Consider the following 10,047-nt stretch of genomic DNA (forward strand, 5'->3'; position numbering starts at 1 on the left):
CCCGGGGTAGGTGGCCCCACCCGGTGGACCCCCGGGACCCTTCCGGTGGTCCCGGTACAATACCGGTGACCCCGAAACTTGTCCAGTGACCAAAACAGGACTTCCCATATATAAATCTTTACCTCCGGACCATTCCGGAACTCCTCGTGACGTCCGGGATCTCATCCGGGACTCCGAACAACATTCGGTAACCACATACAAACTTCCTTTATAACCCTAGCGTCATCGAACCTTAAGTGTGTAGACCCTACGGGTTCGGGAGACATGCAGACATGACCGAGACATTCTCCGGTCAATAACCAACAGCGGGATCTGGATACCCATGTTGGCTCCCACATGTTCCACGATGATCTCATCGGATGAACCACGATGTCAAGGACTTAATCAATCCCGTATTCAATCCCCTTTGTCTAGCGGTATTGTACTTGCCCGAGATTCGATCGTCGGTATCCCTATACCTTGTTCAATCTCGTTACCGGCAAGTCTCTTTACTCGTTCCGTAACACATCATCCCGTGATCAACTCCTTGATCACATTGCGCACATTATGATGATGTCCTACCGAGTGGGCCCAGAGATACCTCTCCGCTTACACGGAGTGACAAATCCCAGTCTCGATTCGTGCCAACCCAACAGACACTTTCGGAGATACCTGTAGTGCACCTTTATAGTCACCCAGTTACGTTGTGACGTTTGGTACACCCAAAGCATTCCTACGGTATCCGGGAGTTGCACAATCTCATGGTCTAAGGAAATGATACTTGACATTAGAAAAGCTTTAGCATACGAACTACATGATCTTGTGCTAGGCTTAGGATTGGGTCTTGTCCATCACATCATTCTCCTAATGATGTGATCCCGTTATCAACGACATCCAATGTCCATGGTCAGGAAACCGTAACCATCTATTGATCAACGAGCTAGTCAACTAGAGGCTTACTAGGGACATGGTGTTGTCTATGTATCCACACATGTATCTGAGTTTCCTATCAATACAATTCTAGCATGGATAATAAACGATTATCATGAACAAGGAAATATAATAATAATCAATTTATTATTGCCTCTAGGGCATATTTCCAACAGTCTCCCACTTGCACTAGAGTCAATAATCTAGTTCACATCGCCATGTGATTAACACTCAAGGTCACATCCCCATGTGACTAACACCCAAAGAGTTTACTAGAGTCAATAATCTAGTTCACATCACTATGTGATTAACACTCAATGAGTTTTGGGTTTGATCATGTTGCTTGTGAGAGAGGTTTTAGTCAACGGGTCTGAACATTCAGATCCGTATGTACTTCGCAAAATCTCTATGTCATCTCCTAGATGCAGCTACCACTCTATTTGGAGCTATTCCAAATAACTGTTCTACTATACGAATCCAGTTTACTACTCAGAATAATCTGGATTAGTGTCAAAGTTTGCATCGGCGTAACCCTTTACGACGAACTCTTTTACCACCTCCATAATCGAGAAAATTCCTTAGTCCACTAGTTACTAAGGATAACTTTGACCGCTGTCCTGTGATCCATTCTTGGATCACTCTTGTACCCCTTGACTGACTCATGGCAAGGCACACTTCAGGTGCGGTACACAGCATACCATATAGAGCCTATGACAAAAGCATAGGGGACGACCTTCGTCCTTCCTCTTTTCTGCCGTGGTCGAGCTTTAAGTCTTAACTTCATACCTTACAACTCAGGCAAGAACTCCTTCTTTGACTGATCCATCTTGAACACCTTCAAGATCATGTCAAGGTATGTGCTCATTTGAAAGTACCATTAAGCGTTTTGATCTATCCTTATAGATCTTGATGCTCAATGTTCAAGTAGCTTAATCCAGGCTTTCCATTGAAAAACACTTTCCAAATAACCCTATATGCTTTCCAGAAATTCTACGTCATTTCTGATCAACAATATGTCAACAACATATATTCATCAGAAATTCTATAGTGCTCCCACTCACTTCTTTGGAAATACAAGTTTCTCATAAACTTTGTATACACCCAAAATCTTTGATCATCATCAAAGCATACATTCCAACTCCGAGATGCTTACTCCAGTCCTTAGAAGGATTGCTGGAGCTTTGCATACTTATTAGCATCTTTCAGGATTGACAAAACCTTCCGGTTGTATCACATACAACCTTTCCTCAAGAAAATCGTCGAGGAAACAATGTTTTGACATCCTATCTGCAAGATTTCATAAATAATGCAGTAATCGCTAATATAATTCCAACAGACTCTTAGCATCGCTACGAGTGAGAAAGTCTCATCCAGTCAACTCCTTGAACTTGTCGGAAAAATCTTAATGACAAGTCGAGCTTTCTTAATGGTGATACTTACCATCATTGTCCGTCTTCCTTTTAAAATCCATCTGTACTCAACAGCCTCACGACCATCAAGTAGTTCTGTCCAAAGTCTACACTTTGTTTTCATACATGGATCCTCTCTCGGATTTTATGGCCTCGAGCCATTTATCGGAATCCACCCACCATCGCTTCTCCATAGCTCGTAGGTTCATTGTTGTCTAGCAACATGACTTCCAAGACAGGATTACGTACCACTCTGAAGTAGTACGCATCCTTGTCATCCACGAGGTTTGGTAGTGACTTGATCTGAAGTTTCATGATCACTATCATAAGCTTCCACTTCAATTGGTGTAGGTGCCACAGGAACAACTCCCTGTGCCCTGCCACACACTAGTTGAAGAGACGGTTCAATAACCTCATCAAGTCTCCACCATCCTCCCACTCAATTCTTTCGAGAGAAACTTTTCCTCGAGAAAGGACCCGATTCTAGAAACAATCCCTTATTGCTTTCGGATCTGAGACAGGAGGTATACCCAACTGTTTTGGGTGTCCTATGAAGATGCATTTATCCGCTTTGGTTCGAGCTTATCAGCCTGAAACTTTTTCACATAAGCGTCGCAGCCCCAAACTTTTAAGAAATGACAGCTTAGGTTTCTCTAAACCATAGTTCATACGGTGTCATCTCATCGGAATTACGTGGTGCCCTATTTAAAGTGAATGTGGTTGTCTCTAATGCCTAACCCATAAACTATCGTGGTAATTCGATAAGAGACATCATGGTATGCATCATATCCAATAGGGTGCAGTTATGATGTTCGGACACACCATCACACTATGGTGTTCCAGGCTGTATTAGTTGTGAAACAATTTCCACAATGTCTTAATTCTGTGCCAAACTCGTAATTCAGATATTCATCTCTATGATCATATCATAGATCTATTTATCCTCTTGTCACGACGATCTTTCAACTTCACCCTGAAATTACTTGAACCTTTCAATAATTCAGACTCGTGATTCATCAAGTAAATATACTCAACATCTACTTAAATCATCTGTGAAGTAAGAACATAACGATATCCACTACACGCCTCAGCACTCATTGGACTGCACACATCAAAATGTATTACTTCCAACAAGTTGCTTTCTAGTTCCATTTTACTGAAAACGAGGCTTTCAGTCATCTTGCCCATGTGGTATGATTTGCATGTCTCAAGTGATTCAAAATCAAGTGAGTCCAAACGGTCCATTTGCATGGAGTTTCTTCATGCATATACACCAATAGACATGGTTCGCATGTCTCAAACTTTTCAAAAACGAGTGAGCCCAAAGATCCATCAACATGGAGCTTCTTCATGCGTTTTATACCGATATGACTTAAGTGGCAGTGCCACAAGTAGGTGGTACTATCATTACTATCTTTTGGCATGAACATGTGTATCACTACGATCGAGATTCAATAAACCATTCATTTTAGGTGTAAGACCATTGAAGGTATTATTCAAATAAACAGAGTAACCATTATTCTCCTTAAATGAATAACCGTATTGCGATAGACATAATCCAATCATGTCTATGCTCAACGCAAACACCAATCTCGATGGTAGAGGGAGCGTGCGATTTTGATCATATCAACATTGGAACACTTCCAACACATATCGTCAGCTCACCTTTAGCTAGTCTCCGTTTATTCCGTAGCTTTTATTTCGAGTTACTAACACTTAGCAACCGAACCGGTATCTAATACCCTGGTGCTACTAGGAGTACTAGTAAAGTACACAATTAATCAATATACTTCTATCGACCTTGCCAGCCTTCTCATCTACCAAGTATCTAGGGTAATTCTGCTCCAGTGGCTGTTCCCCTTATTACAGAAGCACTTAGTCTCGGGTTTGGGTTCAACCTTGGGTTTCTTCACTAGAGCAGCAGCTGAATTTGCCGTTTCATGAAGTATCCCTTCTTGCCCTTGCCCTTCTTGAAACTAGTGGTTTCACCAACCATCAACAATTGATGCTCCTTCTTGATTTCTACTTTTGTGGTGTCAAACATCGCGAATATCTCAAGGATCATCATATATGTCCCTATATTATAGTTCATCACGAAGCTCTAGCAGCTTGGTGGTAATGACTTCGGAGAAACATCACTATCTTCATCTGGAAGATCAACTCCCACTCGATTCAAATGATTGTTGTACTCAGACAATCTGAGCACAAGCTCAACAATTGAGCTTTTCTCCTTAGTTTGCAGGCTAAGAAAATCGTCGGAGGTCTTATACCTCTTGACGTGGGCACGAGCCTGAAATCCCAATTTCAGCCCAAACATCTCATATGTTTCGCGACGTTTCAAAACGTCTTTTGTGCCTCAACTCTAAAACCGTTTAACTGAACTATCACTAGTTATCAAAATGTGTATGTCAGATGTTCGCAACATCCACAGACGACGTTCGAGGTTCAGCACACTGAGCGGTGCATTAAGGACATAAGCCTTCTAAGAAGCAATGAGGACAATCCTCAGTTTACGGACCTAGTCCGCATAATTGCTACTATCAACTTTCAACTAATTTTTCTAGGAACATAACTAAACAGTAGAACTGAAGCGCGAGCTACGACATAATTTGCAAACCTTTTGACTATGTTCAGGATAATTAAGTTCATCTTATGAACTCCCACTCAGATAGACATCCCTCTAGTCATCTAAGTGATTACATGATCCGAGTCAACTAGGCCGTGTCCGATCATCACGTGAGACGGACTAGTCAACATCGGTGAACATCTTCATGTTGATCGTATCTTCTATACGACTCATGCTCGACCTTTCGGTCTTCGTGTTCCGAGGCCATGTCTGTACATGCTAGGCTCGTCAAGTCAACCTAAGTGTTTTGCAGTTGTGTAAATCTGTCTTACACCCGTTGTATGTGAACGTTAGAATCTATCACACCCGATCATCACGTGGTGCTTCGAAACAACGAACTGCGCAACGGTGCACAGTTAGGGGGAACACTTCTTGAAATTTTAATGAGGGATCATCTTATTTACTACCTTCGTTCTAAGTAAAAATGTATAAACATGATAAACATCACATGCAATCAAATAATACATGATATGGCCAATATCATTTGCTCCTTTTATCTCCATCTTCGGGGCTCCATGATCATCATCTCACCGGCATGACACCATGATCTGCCATCATCATGATCTCCATCATCGTGTCTTCATGAAGTTGTCTCGCCAACTATTACTTCTACTACTATGGCTAACGGTTAGCAATAAAGTAAAGTAATTACATGACGTTTATGTTGACACGCAGGTCATAAATAAATTAAGACAACTCCTATGGCTCCTTCCGGTTGTCATACTCATCGACATGCAAGTCGTGATTCCTATTACAAGAACATGATCAATCTCATACATCACATATATCATTCATCACATCCTTTTGGCCATATCACATCACATAGCATACCCTGCAAAAACAAGTTAGACGTCCTCTAATTGTTGTTGCATGTTTTACGTGGCTGCTATGGGTTTCTAGCAAGAACGTTTCTTACCTACGCAAAACCACAACGTGATATGCCAATTGCTATTTACCCTTCATAAGGACCCTTTTCATCGAATCCGATCCGACTAAAGTGGGAGAGACAGACACCCGCCAGCCACCTTATGCAACTAGTGCATGTTCAGTCGGTGGAACCGGTCTCACGTAAGAGTACGTGTAAGGTTGGTCCGGGCCGCTTCATCCCACGATGCCGCCGAATCAAGATTAAGACTAGTAAGTAAGCATATTGAACAAAATCAACGCCCACAACTACTTTGTTTCTACTCGTGCATAGAATCTACGCAATAGACCTAGCTCATGATGCCACTGTTGGGGAACGTAGCAGAAATTCAAAATTTTCCTACTGTCACCAAGATCTATCTATGGAGAATCTAGCAACGAGGGGAAGGAGAGTGCATCTACATACCCTTGTAGATCGCTAAGCGGAAGCGTTCAAGTGAACGGGGTTGATGGAGTCGTACTCGTCGTGATCCAAAATCACCGATGATCCTAGTGCCGAACGGACGGCACCTCCGCGTTCAACACACATACAGCCCGGTGACGTCTCCACGCCTTGATCCAGCAAGGAGAGAGGGAGAGGTTGAGGAAGACTCCATCCAGCAGCAGCACAACGGCGTGGTGGTGGTGGAGGAGCGTGGCAATCCTGCAGGGCTTCGCCAAGCACCACGGGAGAGGAGAAGGACTTGGGAGAAGGGGAGGGCTGCACCAGAACATTGGTATGGCTGCCCTCCCACCCCCCACATATATATAGGGGCAAGGGAGAGGGGGGAGGCGCAGCCTTGGCCCTTCCTCCAAGGAAGGGTGCGGCTAGGAGGAGTCCCTCCTCCCCAAGGCACCTCGGAGGTGCCTTCCCCCTTTAGGACTCTTCCTATCCCTCATCTCTTGGCGCATGGGCCTCTTGGGGCTGGTGCCCTTGGCCCATATAGGCCAAGGCGCACCCCCTACAGCCCATGTGGCCCCCGGGGCAGGTGGCCCCACCCGGTGGACCCCCGGGACCCTTCCGGTGGTCCCGGTACAATACCGATGACCCCGAAACTTTGTCCGTGACCAAAACAGGACTTCCCATATATAAATCTTTACCTCCGGACCATTCCGGAACTCCTCGTGACGTCCGGGATCTCATCCGGGACTCCGAACAACATTCGGTAACCACATACAAACTTCCTTTATAACCCTAGCGTCATCAACCTTAAGTGTGTAGACCCTACGGGTTCGGGAGACATGCAGACATGACCGAGACGTTCTCCGGTCAATAACCAACAGCGGGATCTGGATACCCATGTTGGCTCCCACATGTTCCACGATGATCTCATCGGATGAACCACGATGTCAAGGACTTAATCAATCCCGTATACAATTCCCTTTGTCTATCGGTATGATACTTGCCCGAGATTCGATCGTCGGTATCCCGATACCTTGTTCAATCTCGTTACCGGCAAGTCTCTTTACTCGTTCCTAACACATCATCCCGTGATCAACTCCTTGATCACATTGTGCACATTTGATGATGTCCTACCGAGTGGGCCCAGAGATACCTCTCCGTTACACGGAGTGACAAATCCCAGTCTCGATTCGTGCCAACCCAACAGACACTTTCGGAGATACCTGTAGTGCACCTTTATAGTCACCCAGTTACGTTGTGACGTTTGGTACACCCAAAGCATTCCTACGGTATCCGGGAGTTGCACAATCTCATGGTCTAAGGAAATGATACTTGACATTAGAAAAGCTTTAGCATACGAACTACACGATCTAGTGCTATGCTTAGGATTGGGTCTTGTCCATCACATCATTCTCCTAATGATGTGATCCCGTTATCAACGACATCCAATGTCCATGGTCAGGAAACCATAACCATCTATTGATCAACGAGCTAGTCAACTAGAGGCTTACTGGGGACATGGTGTTGTCTATGTATCCACACATGTATCTGAGTTTCCTATCAATACAATTCTAGAATGGATAATAAACGATTATCATGAACAAGGAAATATAATAATAATCAATTTATTATTGCCTCTAGGGCATATTTCCAACAGTGATCATATCCGGGACTCCGAACTATCTTCGGTACATCAAAACACATAAACTCATAATATAACCGTCATCGAACTTTAAGCGTGCAGACCCTACGAGTTCGAGAACTATGTAGACATGACCGGAGACGTGCCAATAGCGGAACCTAGATGCTCATATTGGCTCCTACATATTCTACGAAGATCTTTATCGGTCAAACCGCATAACAACATACGTTGTTCCCTTTGTCATCGGTATGTTACTTGCCCGAGATTCGATCGTCGGTATCTCAATATCTAGTTCAATCTCGTTACTGGCAAGGTTCTTTACTCGTTCCGTAATACATCATCCCGCAACTAACTCATTAGTTGCAATGCTTGCAAGGCTTAAGTGATGTGTATTAACGAGTGGGCCCAGAGATACCTCTCCGACAATCGGAGTGACAAATCCTAATCTCAAAATACGCCAACCTAACAAGTACCTTCGGAGACACCTGTAAAGCACCTTTATAATCACCCAGTTACGTTGTGACGTTTGGTAGCACACAAAGTGTTCCTCCGGTAAAAGGGAGTTGCATATCTCATAGTCATAGGAACATGTATAAGTCATGAAGAAAGCAATAGCAACAAACTAAGCGATCAAGTGGTAAGCTAACGGAATGGGTCAAGTCAATCACATCATTCTCCTAATGATGTGATCCCGTTAATCAAATGACAACTCATGTCTATGGTTGGGAAACTTAACCATCTTTGATTAACGAGCTAGTCAAGTAGAGGCATACTAGTGACACTATGTTTGTCTATGTATTCACACATGTATTATGTTTCCGGTTAATACAATTCTAGCATGAATAATAAACATTTATATGAAATAAGGAAATAAATAATAACTTTATTATTGCCTCTAGGGCATATTTCCTTCAATGCAGACATCACAAACTCAATATTGCAACAATTACGAAAATGTCAAAAACATACCTGTAGTTACCCTGGTACATGTTTCTTCTTTTCTGCAACTCAAAAGGGAGCTTTATTAATTAGGTAATAGTTATACAATCGCTTGCCGGCAAGCTACTCGGAGTAGTTGGACGTTTGTGCAACCACAAACCGATGTCGTGCTCCATTCTCGACATGCAAGCTAAACGATTTGCAGTCCTATTATGTAAAGGTCCAACATGATGACAATCAAGCTCCCTCTCCTTCATCAACTCCTTGATCTCATCTACAAGATGGCCCGAGTAGGATCTGTCAGCACGTGAACACTTTAGCATCTCCACAGTTGCTGCAGAGTCAGACTGAATGACCAGAGGTAGTGATGTGTACTCCAACGCTGCTCTGAGGCCTTCCCGTGTTGCCATGCACTTTGCCTCCGTATCAGTGCCGTGCGGAATAAACCGGCACGCGCGAGATAATATGATGCCCTTTGCTATCTCTCACAACCATGCAACCCCACGCATTATGATCATCTGCATTATAAGACCCGTCCAGAGAAATGGCAAATTATCCCGCTGGGGGAGGAGGACAGGTGTTGGCTCAGCCTCTCGGTGCGGTGGAACGAAGAACATTTTTCGAAAACATGAAACAAACTTTTAAACCCAAACAATTATTTTAAAGAAAATAAAATTCCAAACATTTTTGAAAAATCCTGAACAGTTTTTGAAAATGTAGTCACTTCTCAGTCCTTTTGAAAAACACAAACATTTTATAAAAGTTATGAATATTTTTTGAAAATGTGAACACTTTCTAAATTTGTTGAACTTTCGAACATTTTTTATTTTTTATCTCTTTTGTAAAATTTGACAATTTTTTTAAAATTGTGAATAGGTTCTTGATATTCAAACCTTTTTCAAGAAAGCACATGCAAACATTGAATTTTGTGAACAGTTTATGAAAAACACAAAAAAAATGAATTTTTTAAACATTTTTAAATAGGAATTATATAAATAAATGGAAAAATGAAAGTGAAAAGTAAAAAACCAGAAAACTTGTTAAATAAAAACAACATAATAAATAAATCCGGTAAGGTTCCGAAAAACTGGTAAAAGTAGTGCACTAGGCTACGCTAAGACGGGTTGGCCCGCCAAATCACTCGCCTCTCACTTGCTGTGTGCGTGAGGTCGACGATCTGCCGCAATGAGCGGTAGATAGATTTGTGCAGGGAACG

This window comes from Triticum urartu, chromosome 1 (assembly GCF_003073215.2).
Source record: "Triticum urartu cultivar G1812 chromosome 1, Tu2.1, whole genome shotgun sequence".
Classification (NCBI taxonomy): Eukaryota; Viridiplantae; Streptophyta; class Magnoliopsida; order Poales; family Poaceae; genus Triticum; species Triticum urartu.